Source organism: Prionailurus viverrinus, chromosome D2, assembly GCF_022837055.1.
Source record: "Prionailurus viverrinus isolate Anna chromosome D2, UM_Priviv_1.0, whole genome shotgun sequence".
In the NCBI taxonomy this organism is placed as follows: Eukaryota; Metazoa; Chordata; class Mammalia; order Carnivora; family Felidae; genus Prionailurus; species Prionailurus viverrinus.
This window is the reverse complement of record NC_062571.1, coordinates 27577130-27589697: the sequence shown is the minus strand read 5'-3', so window position 1 is coordinate 27589697 and position 12568 is coordinate 27577130. Positions and strand designations below refer to the sequence as shown.

The 12568-nt window shown below is 37.7% G+C and overlaps 1 pseudogene; it reads right to left on the bottom strand.

The window, feature by feature from the left end:
• Positions 1–10458, bottom strand: part of LOC125147585 (nucleoside diphosphate kinase A-like) — a 32283-nt pseudogene extending 21825 nt beyond the window's left edge.
• Positions 10459–12568: the final 2110 nt, after the last annotated feature.

Here is a 12568-nt window from a genome sequence, read left to right as displayed (position 1 = left end):
ATGCCATATACAACAGGGACAAAGTTATATATGCCACATTTTAAAAAAAATAAATATTCCTGAAAGCCTTTTCTACTTTTCCACAACACAATAGCTTGACAAATTATATACAAAAGTCTTTTTGTTTCTTATCGTGCACCTAAGTTTTCACCACTATATTTAAATCCTCTCAAATTATCATAACATTCCTTTTAAGAACAATATGAATAATACAACATTTCTTGTGACTCAAATGGAATTCGTAAACATGTTAAGTTCTTTTTCTGAGATGGGATATTATTTGCAGAGCCTGGAGGACTCTCAGAGAGAAAGTAAACCCGGGTTTTTGTCCAGACTCTATGTAGTTCTAGATCACACACAACTTCCATTCAGTCTCAGTTTGTTTACCTGAAAAATAGATATAATATTAATCTTATGTGCAACAACTTTAATGTAAAGATTGAATGATATCTTTCAGGTAAATATTACTCTCTGAAAAAAATTTAAAAGATCAAGATGGAATAGTGAGCCTATACACTCTGTTTTCGAACAGATGATTGGCAGGCCTGTTGCCCTGTTTTACTGAGGTATAATTGATGAATAAATTTGTGCGCATTTAAGGTGCACACATGATGTTTCGATATAATGTTTGACATACATATATAATGTGAACTGATCACCACAATCAAATTAAATATCCACCATTTCATATACTTTTTACAAAGTTAGCTTTGTTTCCTTTGGTGAGAAGAATTAAGATTTATTCTCTTATTCTGCAAATTTCAGGTGTACAGTTCAATATCATTAACTATAGTCACTACACTGTGCGTTCGATCTCCAGAACTTATTCACCTTGCGTATCTGAACTTGTAATCTTTGACCAATATTTCACTATTTTCCCCACCCCAAACCCTTGGCAGTGCCTATTCTACTCTCTGCTTCTATGAGTGGGAAAAAGACCTGAATAAACATTTTTCCAAAGAAGACATAAAGATGGCCAGCAGGTCTGTGAAAAGGTACCCAGTATCGCCAATCATGAGGGAAATGCAAAACTGACACCAAAATGTGATATCACCTCACATCTGTTAGAATGGCTACTATCAAAAAGACAAAAAAAAAAAAATGGCAGGTGTTGGTGAGGAGGTAGAGGAAAGGGAATCCTTACACACTGTCGGGGGGAATGAAAGTGGCACAGCCATGATGGAAAACAGTACGGGGGTTTCTCAAAAAATGAAAATAGAGCTATCATATGACACATCAATCCCACTTCTGTGTATGTCTCCGTCTGTTTGGGCTGCTATAACAAAATGTCACCAACTGGATGATTTACAAACAGCGTTTATTTCTTACAATCCCAGAAGCCGGAAGTCTGAGATCAGGATGGATGCCATTATGGAGTGACTTCTTCCAGGTAGCACTCCTCTCGATTTATCCTCACATAAAATGAAGGAGCTAAGGGTCTCTTTTATAAAGCCACTAATCCCATTCACGAGTGCCCCATGCTCATGACCTTATTACCCCCAGTGATCCCACCTCCAAATATCATCACGCTAATGGCTAGGATCTCAACATGTGTATTTGGGGGAGGAAACAAACATTCAGCCCACAGTGAAGTATATATCCAAGTAAAATGAAATCACTATCTCAGGGAGACATCTTGCACACTCATACGGATTATAGCATTAGGAGCCTGTGGTAACATGGATGAACTTGGAGAGCAATAGAAGTGAAATAAGCCAGTCACAGACCAACAAATACTGTATGATCTCATTTACATGTGATTGGCTTTTCATGAGGGCAAAATGTAATATTTAGGCATTTCCTGGCAAAAAGACAATGCACAAAATGTAAAAAGCAAAACCCTTGTTCATCATGTTAATAATTTGTTAAACAGCTCTGGAGGCAGACACAGTTCAGGGGCTATGATTAGACAGCCTAAGTGGGCTTAGTCAGCTGCTTCTTAGGGAAGCAGCCAGTCGACAGGGAGCACGAGGAGACACCAGTATATGTGACACATTGAAAAGTAAGGTCTTAACGCTGAGATTTATATCTGGGGTACTCAGGCAGGGAAAAATTCCAGCAGGTAAGACTCGATAACCGATAATACAGAGTAAGTCTAATCTAACAAAGAGGGGGGAAATAGTAGCTGTCCTCTCACTCTGCATTTATTTCCATGTAAATCAGGAAAACCCAAGTTACCAAGTGACTGTGTGAGGAAACTGCATCCCGGGAAAGATCAGAAGTCAACAGGGGTTCCACTAGCAAGGAGAATTATATTCACATGTGTTCTCTCCTATTTTTCTGATTCAGTCAAAATACATTTACTTTACACTTATGCTGAGCCAGATACCGATAAAGTCCTGGGGATATACGTTTATACAAATAGGATTACTATTCTCCAAGACTTTTCAGTTAAAAGAAGACACGAGCCAGCATACAAAAATTCAAAATAATGTGATAAATAGTATTATTTATAGGGTTCTTTAAGCAGGTGGAAAATGGGTACCCAATGCAGCCTTGGGAGTTAGGTCAGAGAACACACTGGAAGTCTCACTACCTCTAACAGGGCCCACTGATTCAATGCAAGGAATATAGAGCACATTTTTTGGAGGATATTATGCACATATTCATTCAGCCTAAACAGTTGAAATATTTTTGAGTGAATATGTTAATTACAGTGTGGTGTTTGCAACCCAGCTGCCTGTACATACTGAAATGATAGTGTAGGATTTGGGTTCCTCTGTTTGGCGTATTACCTATGTATTGAATTACCTTATCCTATGGTGCCAAAGCGAATTTGTAGGGTATTAGTCAGGTCTATAAAAAATAACATTCCAATTAACTTTCTCAGAAGACCATCAACTAAAACTCAGACTTACAAAGGAAGAGTGTTGGAAATGCCCGTGTGATATGTTTGAAGGGACTGAGGAAGAGCACAGTTCTCACTTCCCAGTAGTGCTCCACACCTACTTACTTAATAGGTGAAATCAGCGCATTAAGCTTTGACCCTTTATTTTTTTTTTTATTTTTGAAAGAGAGAGAGAGAGAGAGAGAGAGAGAGAGAGAGAGAAAGCTCATGAGAGCACTGGAAACAGGAGAGGGGCAGGAGGAGAGGAAGAGAGAGAATGTTAAGCAGGCTGCATGCCCAGTGCAGAAGAGCCTGATGCAGGGCTTGGTCTCATGACCATGAGATCATGAACCTGAGCTGAAATCAAGAGTCAGATGCTTAATCAACTGAGCCACCCAGGTATCCCAAGCTTTGATCTTTTAGAGTTATCTCTAGATCTTTTAGAGTTATCTCTAAATCTATTTATTTCAAAGGCATTCATGGAGCACAGTACCAATTTTTTCAGTGTCCTTGCAAGCCCCATTCAAAATATCATCTGTGTGCTTAGACTCAATTGACTGAGACCATCCAGGATGATGTTTAAGATTTTGGCAGACCAAAATCTCAACCTTGGAGAACTCAGTGCACAGCAGAATATTAAGCTTTCCTCAGTAACTAGTGTAGCTTTTGAGCAGTAATGATTTTTGTTGCAAGTGGAATTTTAGAACACATCATATTACAGCATCTGCTTGTGCCCATGTTATGTGTGTTCCTGCCCCGTTCAGGTTCAGTGTGCCAATTTTACTCCCCTGTCAAACTGGGACTGTTTTATCCCTGATGGTGCGGCTGCCTTATTAAAATGTTTCTGTGGTTGGCCAGGCTCAGTTGCCAAGGTAACCATCCTGTTGTGTGTTGCCTTTAGGAGTTTATCATTAGATACATGAAAACCTTGACTGCATGTAAATGATAAAAGCTATCAAGGTAATGTGCCTTTGTGTTTCACGTGGTATTTTCCAGAGACTCACAAAAATATGTGATAATGCTGAACTTCTATTTATACGTTTAGTCAGTGATTATCAAAGGTCTTGATAGGACTATATTAATCTTTCCTTACATTTTTAAAAGTTTTAGTTTATAAATAGGGAGCCCAATTTAAAATATTTTATTTATATTATTTTATGTCAAACTTCACGCAAAAGTAATTTGATGGAGTTTTGACATTGGTTGCGGCAACTTCGAAGGAAAACAGTTGTGAAATTCTTTTAGGCCTCTGAACTTCATTTCTCCTTCTTTCTAGCCTACCTCTGCTCTCAGCCACTGGGTAAACTAGTAATTGTATCAGCATTATTTCCTCTTCTCAAATTTTATCCTATTCCCCCACCCCTTGCCCAAAAGCCAGAATCATAGGCTTTGGAATTCAGATATATATTTTGGCTTATGTCTTTCCTTTGCTATACTCTTCATTCATTCATTTTCTTTTGAGCCTCAGTTTCCTTATCTATATAAAGTTACAGATTGATCCATGAATGGATTAGTGATAATGAATATACATAAGTTAATAAAGTATCTGACACATTGTTGGTTTTAAAATAATTATATATATTATCAAAAATGAACCATTTGTCTTTTCATAGGGATTTATTTGATGTTTTCTTTCTGTTTGTATTGATAAAATGGTTGATAAAGAATGAACAGTGGGGTACCTGGGTAGCTCAGTCAGTTAAGGATTGGACTCTTGACTTGTGCTCAGCTCATGATCTTGTGGTTTGAGCCCCACATTGGGTTCTGTGCTAACAGCACAGAGCCTGATTGATATTCTTCCTCTCTCTCTCTCTCTCTCTCTCTCTGCTCCACCCAGCTTGCTCTGTATCTCAAAATAAGTAAAAATAAACTTAAAAAAAATAGAATGAGTGGCCTCATAAGGGGGTGTTAAAATGATTCTAGGGAAACTTTCCTGCCCTCCAAACATTTGCTAAGATTTCTAGCCTACCAAGCTATGAGGATCTTTGCATTTTAGAATGCTTGTTTTGGGTAAGTCTTTGTGTTTTCAGGAGTGTCGACTGAAAGAAAGTCAATGGCAAAGTAGGTGAGTAAATGCTTTATTCCTTGTCTTACTGAGGACTACAGCCTGGGAGACAGTCTTTCAGCTTGCTTTGAAGAACTGCTCTGAAGTTTGTTACGTACAGGGAATTCTATACGAAAAATGAGAAAACAGTATACGTACTTGTGAGCAGTTCTCCAAATACTTGTGGGTCACAAGGTCAAAATTAAGGTTTCTATTTGTTTGTTTGTTTTGTTTTGTTTTTCACATAGACTTGAGAAAGACTCTTAAGTCATCTTAATACATTATATTTCTATTGCCTCTGATTATTCAAAAATATTGTCTCTGTGCCTCTGCTTACCTGGTTTTCTGGTTCCTCCTGTTTTTGATATATCCTTGAGGTCACTAGGGACAGGTTGCTGTCCTTTCTGCAGGAGATCTGGGTGGCTCACACCCCTGTCCATCACACTTAGATTAACCAGCTGTATTTGAAAAGAAGTGAATTGGGCTTAGGTTCTATGAGATAATGATAACACACACTGCTGGGGGACTTGATGCAGATTCTGTTTCTGGTGAGTTACATCACATGTTTGTGCTACTTCCCCACCAGCAAAACCTAAACCATGAATTCATCGACAGTGAGGACAATTAGAGAAAAGAGAAAACCCCAAAACAAAAAGATGAATGAAGCTTGTGACAGATCAGCATACCCATTGATTTACGTAGAAAGCATCAACCAAGTTTTTAATTATTTTATCTTCCCCTGTGTAAGTTGCATCTTGTCTCACCAGACTTCCCCTTATATTTATATTTGTATTTTTTGTATTTATATTTATTTATATTTATATTTATTATTTACATTTACATTTATATTGCTTACTTATATTCATATTCATTCCTTCATTTTTTTAACCTCATCATTTTCACTCTTACAAGGAAAGAAACATCTTTCTGTTGCTTGCTCTGTTTAGTTTTCTAGAATTAAGGAAATCACCATTCAAGTACATTGAGCACAACCAAATGAGTCATCACTGTACAGCTTTATGGCGGATAGGAAGGTGTTGGTTACATTTCCCATTCTTTCCCCATAGATTCCCCAGTGCTTTGTGGGTGCTTATATGACCCCACACAGAGCAACTTCTTTTAGTCTCTTCCTCCTTGAAAAAAGAGAAAGAAGGAAAGAGAAGAGAAGAGAAGGGAAGAGAAGAGAAGAGAAGAGAAGAGAAGGAGAGAAGAGAAAATGATGCACTATTATTCTCCACCCCAAATCTCTTCTTCTAAGAACTTTAAGCTTATGCAATGGTGATGCAGAATGACTTACAATGGAGCATTAGGTACCAATAAACTCAAGGGAATGAAAAGCACACTACTATGAGTTATAGTGCCCTGATGGGCCATTATATAGGCATCAGCAAGCTTTAAAAAATCACTGTGGTTAGACAAAATAATTTGCATTGCCCAATATCTTGTAAAAACAGCTGAATGTTTTATTTCACAAATTTCTTTCTCTGGTTATGCCTCAATGATTTTCACTTACTAAGTAGCATCACTGAGCCATGAAAATATTCTCCCCAGGCACACACAGCTCACCAGAATTTTTGTTCAAAAAATATTGATTTCATGATTAAACTTTCCGTTGGATAAAAACTCAAGGTCTGAGCTTTGGACTTTTCATACTGGGTTGCATTTATGATTTGAAAATCCTTGAAAATTATCTATTTCCATTAATAAAATATAGAGATAATGTTCTACATGGAGAAGATTAGATTTATTCCCAAATCCCTATTGCTCACAAGAGGCTACTATTCTGTCAATTTTATGATGATATTTAAATACTTAAACTTTATTATGTGGGCCACATGCCATTATTTTTACACCTGTAAAGTAAGACTGGAAGTTATCAGGAAACAAAATTGATGCATGGCTACTTAGAAGAATGCACACTGATATCTCTTGAACTACTTTTGATTATTGCCTTTTCTTCCACTAACAAAGCTGCTTACAAAAGAATGAATTTTCTAAATTCCATTTATAATAGCCACAGGATTTAAGTGGCAATGTGAGTTACTTAAACAAACTATGATAGGTTCTACATATAGTCCCTCTACTAATCAGATACTTTGAAATACTTGATTTCCTTTCTAACTTCCTCCATTATTTGGTTGGCAAACACTTAGGTGATCCTTAAAATTGCAATACATTAGGTCTTTAATGGAGTGATTCAAAGTTACCTTAAACACTCCAACATTGATTTTAAATTTAGCAAGACTTTAACTTGAAATCTAAGCTCCCGCTTCTACATTTGAAATTGGAGTTACATATCGAAAACATTTTTCTAAAGATCACATTGTCCTAAACAGTCAAAATATCAATATAAATGTACAAGCTTAGATTTTCTAATCTGATATAATAATATAGAGTGAATTACATTTTGTGTGATTCTAAACTTTCATAAAATTTTAAATGCTTACCACTGACACCGCAATTATACCAACCTACACAACTTGGAGGGCTGCTTTCCTAAAGCAATATTTTTGGAACTGCCCTTTTGATTTCCTGAGTATTTAAGAACTAGAACTATTTGTTAGGATGAAGCTGAACCCTTGACTGCAATACTAAGGATACATATGAACGCTATTTAAAATTGTTGGTGACTCCATCACAAAAAGATGGAAGCGGTGAAGTTAAACATGCCCCTTAGATTTGGGACCCGTGTTTAGTGCCTGATGGCTCTGGCTCTTTGTTAGGATATTGTTTCTGTTGCTCTTATGTAATTGACTCTCTTCTGCAACTCTAAAGATATTGGACCTTGATGAAATCCTGCATCCTTGTAAGACACATCTTCTTTTAGAACAAAGTAGTACTTTCAAGTATGAAAATGATGTCCAGTTGAAATTTTCATGTCTCTCAGGGCTTCTGCTTATTTGGTGTTATCAAAATGTGTTATTTTTAGCAATGAATTGCTTCATCCTCTAAAGAGATTGGATTATTCTAGGTTATTTCTAATATGTATAATATGAGAGAATCTCCAAGTTTGAAACGTTTTAAAGTACATCTAGCCCACTTATTCATCAGACAGAAAAGAATTGCTTTTTTAAAAGAAATCACATTTTAATTTTTTTTAAGTGTATTTTGAGAGAGAGAGAGAGAGAGAGAGAGAGATCACGTGGAAGTGGTGGGAGGCAGAGAGAAAGGGACAGGGAGAATCCCAAGCAGGCTCCAACCTTCCAGTGTGGAGCCCAACATGGACTCCATTTCACCAGGGGCTCAATCAGACCGTGAGCTAAAATCAAGAGTCGGATGCTTATCTGACCAATCCACCCAGGGGCCACAAAAATCACTTTTTAAAAATAAATCTGTAGTATATTGTAAACTTGTATGTTAATGTTAACTATTTGTTGTCCTCCTCCTCATCTACTCATATCATTATACTCAACTTTTTTATTAGGGTGGCCATATAATTTTATCATCCAAACCGGGCAACCTTTGAAATTAAATTAGGGAGTGATTACTAATGAAGTAATCAGGCCTGTTCTGGGAAAACTAGGACATCTGGCCACTCTAGCTATGCTCAACTACAGTCACCTGAAATGCCTAGAACATTTCCATTCACAAGGAATTCTCTAGAGTAGCAGTGTTTACATTCTATGCTCCCTTAGGGATTTTTTAGTCAGCTAAATTTAAATACCACTATGGTATGTAAAAATATTCAAGTAGGGTCACACTGATTAAATAGGTGACAGAAGACCCGAAACTCTGTACCTTTAGCATCCCCTCAGAGCTATGATCCCTCAGGCACTACTTTGGAAATATGGAACTCCATAGGATTATTTGGAAACTATTGTATTAATGGAGAGAAAATAACATTTATCAAATATCCATGAGATGCCCGACCATATACATGTAATTCGCTGGGAACAAAAGAGCTGAGATTTAAATCCACATCTAATTGATTGCCCAGCCTTATTCTCATTCCTCTGAAGAAAGTGCATTGCATTTTTGTATAATTCTTGTTTTAGAAAGTTCCTCATTGTATCAGTCAGGTCATCCTAACTTACACTATACCAATTGCAAATACTGTCCAAATTTCAGAGGCTTAAAAATAGGGGAGGAAAGTAGGCCTTTAAAATGAAAACATTTCTTGTTCACCCTATGTACCCATTGCAGGATGACAAGACACTGCTTATGACATTCCCTGAGGTACATAGGTTGTGAGAAGTTCTATCTTGGCATATGCTAACCATGCTCCCAGAAGCAAGGAAGGAAAAAAATGGTGAAATATTCACTACTTCTTAAAGTTTAGAAATAACAAATGTCTTTTTCCTCCACATCTCGTTAGCCAGAACAAGTTATATGGCCATAAGTTAAACAGAATGAGGGTGTATAATTTTTCCATAGACAGGGTCACCAAATAATACAGTCAGTTAACCATGATCTTACCTTAACAAAATTTATGTTTTTGAACTGATCATTAATATCCCTTCTTTACTAAGGGATCCTTCATATCATGAGAGCCCTTATATATTTAAATTTTTAAAGTGGTTTGACTCACTCTTCAGTATCCAACTCAAACTTGTTCTTTTCCAAGTTAAATACTTCCAGTGTGTCAACTGTTCCTGAAAAGGCATGGTATACAGCAATGTTTCTAAAACTTGAATGTGCATTGGCATCTTCTGGAGATATCAAAATGCAGATTGTGATTCAGTAGGACTGGATGAGGCCTGTAATATAATTTTTTGTTTGTTTGTTTGTTTTAAATATGTTTTGACCTAGTTCTGAGGTCCTAGCTAGAAGCCAGCCAGTTTCTCTAGTTAAGTCCACACTCCAACCACCTGCATTCATAGGCTTTCACACTCTGGGTCATTATGTACCTGAGCTCATTGACCTAGGGCCAGGTGTCAGATGACTAGGGACAGCCTTGACACCCAGAAACTGAAAATTTATTCAAAAAAACCAATTCAGAAGAGGCAGAGAAACCTAGCCACCCCACCCCACTTACCGTACATAAGCTGCCGCTTACAGCTCCACCTTTCTCTTACCCCACCCCCAGGCACACCCTCTGTATGACCCTGACTGACACCATTTTCTCATTTGGACATGTCTATAATAGAGTCCTGCCTGTCATTTATCTTGGTGTCAGTGTCGTGTCCTGCCATCAAAAACTTAATCTGTGTCTATTGGTGGTTTCCACGTCTCTCTTTACCCAAATGTCCTTGGTGATGGAATATTCAAAATACTGACTAAACTCAGGGGACTGGTTGCATACCGGCCAAAGTGAGGTCCTCCCTTAGGGCAGTAGGAATGATGGATCACTTGAGCTGCACTTCTGGGGGCAGTTTTCCAGTATCTTTCTGGTCATTTCCTACATTTAGCAGAGGCTTATTTCAGGGTCTTGTCACTTTTTCAACACCAGTGCTGTTTTGTTTTTGTTTTATTTTATTGTTATTTGAGGCAGATTTCTGGTTTATCCATGCACTGGTGACTCCTGTGGAAGAAGATATCGACCAGACTTCCTCAGAGTAGGAGGAATGACACTCTGTTTTTGTTGATGTTGCTTAGATGGCCCATCTTCTGTGCTGCTACACACCTTGCTGTTGCCAACTAACTTCATGTTGCCCAGATCCTGAGGGGTATTGTGGGTTGCATCTATGTCAGTGGCCCAATGTTTAGACCAGAGTTGAATATCTTACCTCTGTCCTCCCACAGCTGCCAAAGTTACCCAATTGCATAAATAATGAAAAAAAAAAGCATGGTCCAGTGTACTTGTGCTTTACGAAGTGCCACACCATGTCAACATGTGGATTGACTGACACTTTGGATAAGGGGCTGTGTTGTCCCAAGGAGAGCCAGCTACACCTCTCTAAGTATAGACCCCAGTCCCTGGGAGGTGGACTGGGAAGGGTGAGAACAAAAGATGGCTGCTTATGAGGTAGGCTACCGTTCTCCTTCCCCTTTCTTGTAATCACACAGAAAGTCCTCACTATGACTTAGCAGACAGACACAGAAACTGAACACTGTGGCTTTAGGCTGCTAGAAGTTCAAAACAGGAAAAAAAAATAGGGGAGAGGGATTAAATAGAACCAAAACCCAAGATACTTGTGGGGGAACTAACAACAGAATACACATGCACAAAATTCATTAAAATAAAAATCCATAATGTGAGCCAATTAAAAATCCAAAATTTATTTTAAAAATGTATATAGCAATAATATATAAGAATAGGAAGTGGTTTTTGTGTTTCTACTACATAGATTCTAGATTAACTGCATTTGCTAAAATGCACCAATGACAAGGATTCATGGACTTAATCAATACTGGGCCTTAAATTATAATTATACCTGGAATCCCACTAAATTTAAACATGGTATCCCAAATAATCTTGGGAAAATAACTAAATATAAATTAGACAAAAAAATAGCCATGGCTCATTTTAATTACGACCTTGGCTAAATTTCCCATAGTCATAGTACCCTTTGCCCTGAAATAGCTCATCTTAGACATAAACACTCTGACATATTGAGTAATAAATTTAAATTAAATTAAGTCTTTGACACTTACAAATTGGCTTGATAAAATGGGACCCCATGAGCCCCTAGTTAGAATGGTTAATACATCCCCAAATAAATCAAAACGGGGTCTTCAAGGATCAGAATTTATTATATAAGACCTAATTAATGAATGGGTGATTATCTCCATTGCTTCTTTATTTGACAGCCTTGTTTTGCCTGTTCTTAAACAAGGAAAGATTAAATGGCTTGTCATGGTAAACTACCACAACCTTAAGGCTGTGGTCATATCCATTAAGTCCCCAACACCCAATAGTATTGAAATTACTAACTCTATTCATCAGTAGCCAGTAAATATTTTGCTATTACATACTGGGCTAATATGTTTTATGTTCTACTACATCCTTACTTAATAACCTCTCAGCAGCAGTTAACCTTCACCTCCAGAGGACACACACACCTTTACTAGCCTCCCTATAATGTATGTGCACACCATCTTTGCAGACAAGATCTTAACTGCATCCACTTTTCTTCAGGAGCACAGGTATGACGTCACATTGATGATATCCTCCACTGAGGAAATGCATTTGGCACATTCTTAAAAACTCTTTGAGTACTGAAAGCACTATACTCCTCATTTACAGATGTTACTTAATTTCACTAATGGTGCTACTTACAAATCAACCTACCTTGAAAAATAGGCTCTAGAGTCCATCCAAATCAAAATCAACAGGCACTCCCATTAGTGCTCTCAGAGACTCTTCGCTATAAAGACGTTAGCAACCTCCTTGTCTGCTTCCTAGAGTCTCTGGACCACCTATGATGGCCATAAATTGCATATGGGGTTCTGAGGCAAAAAAACAAAAACAAGAAAAAAACAAAAGAAAAAACAAACAAAAATCAACTGCCCTTGTTGGCACCATTAGAGTGCAGATTGCTGGCAACAGTCTGGGCTCTCCTGAAAAGAGAGGCTGCCACACACTCTGAGACTGTAACCCTCCTTACCTAGTTTTCCATCATTATTCCTTGGGTCATTAAAACTGCACCTTACAAGCTTGGCAAGGTTAACAAAGCCTTCTTAAATAGGACAGAGCCAAATCTGAAGCTACTGGTATATTCCACCTGTAGGATGGAGTGGCTTTCCCTGTCCTCAGTCCCTTGCCAAATATCATGGTGCTGGAGATCACTTTTCCCCACACCCCTTAGCTACTTGGG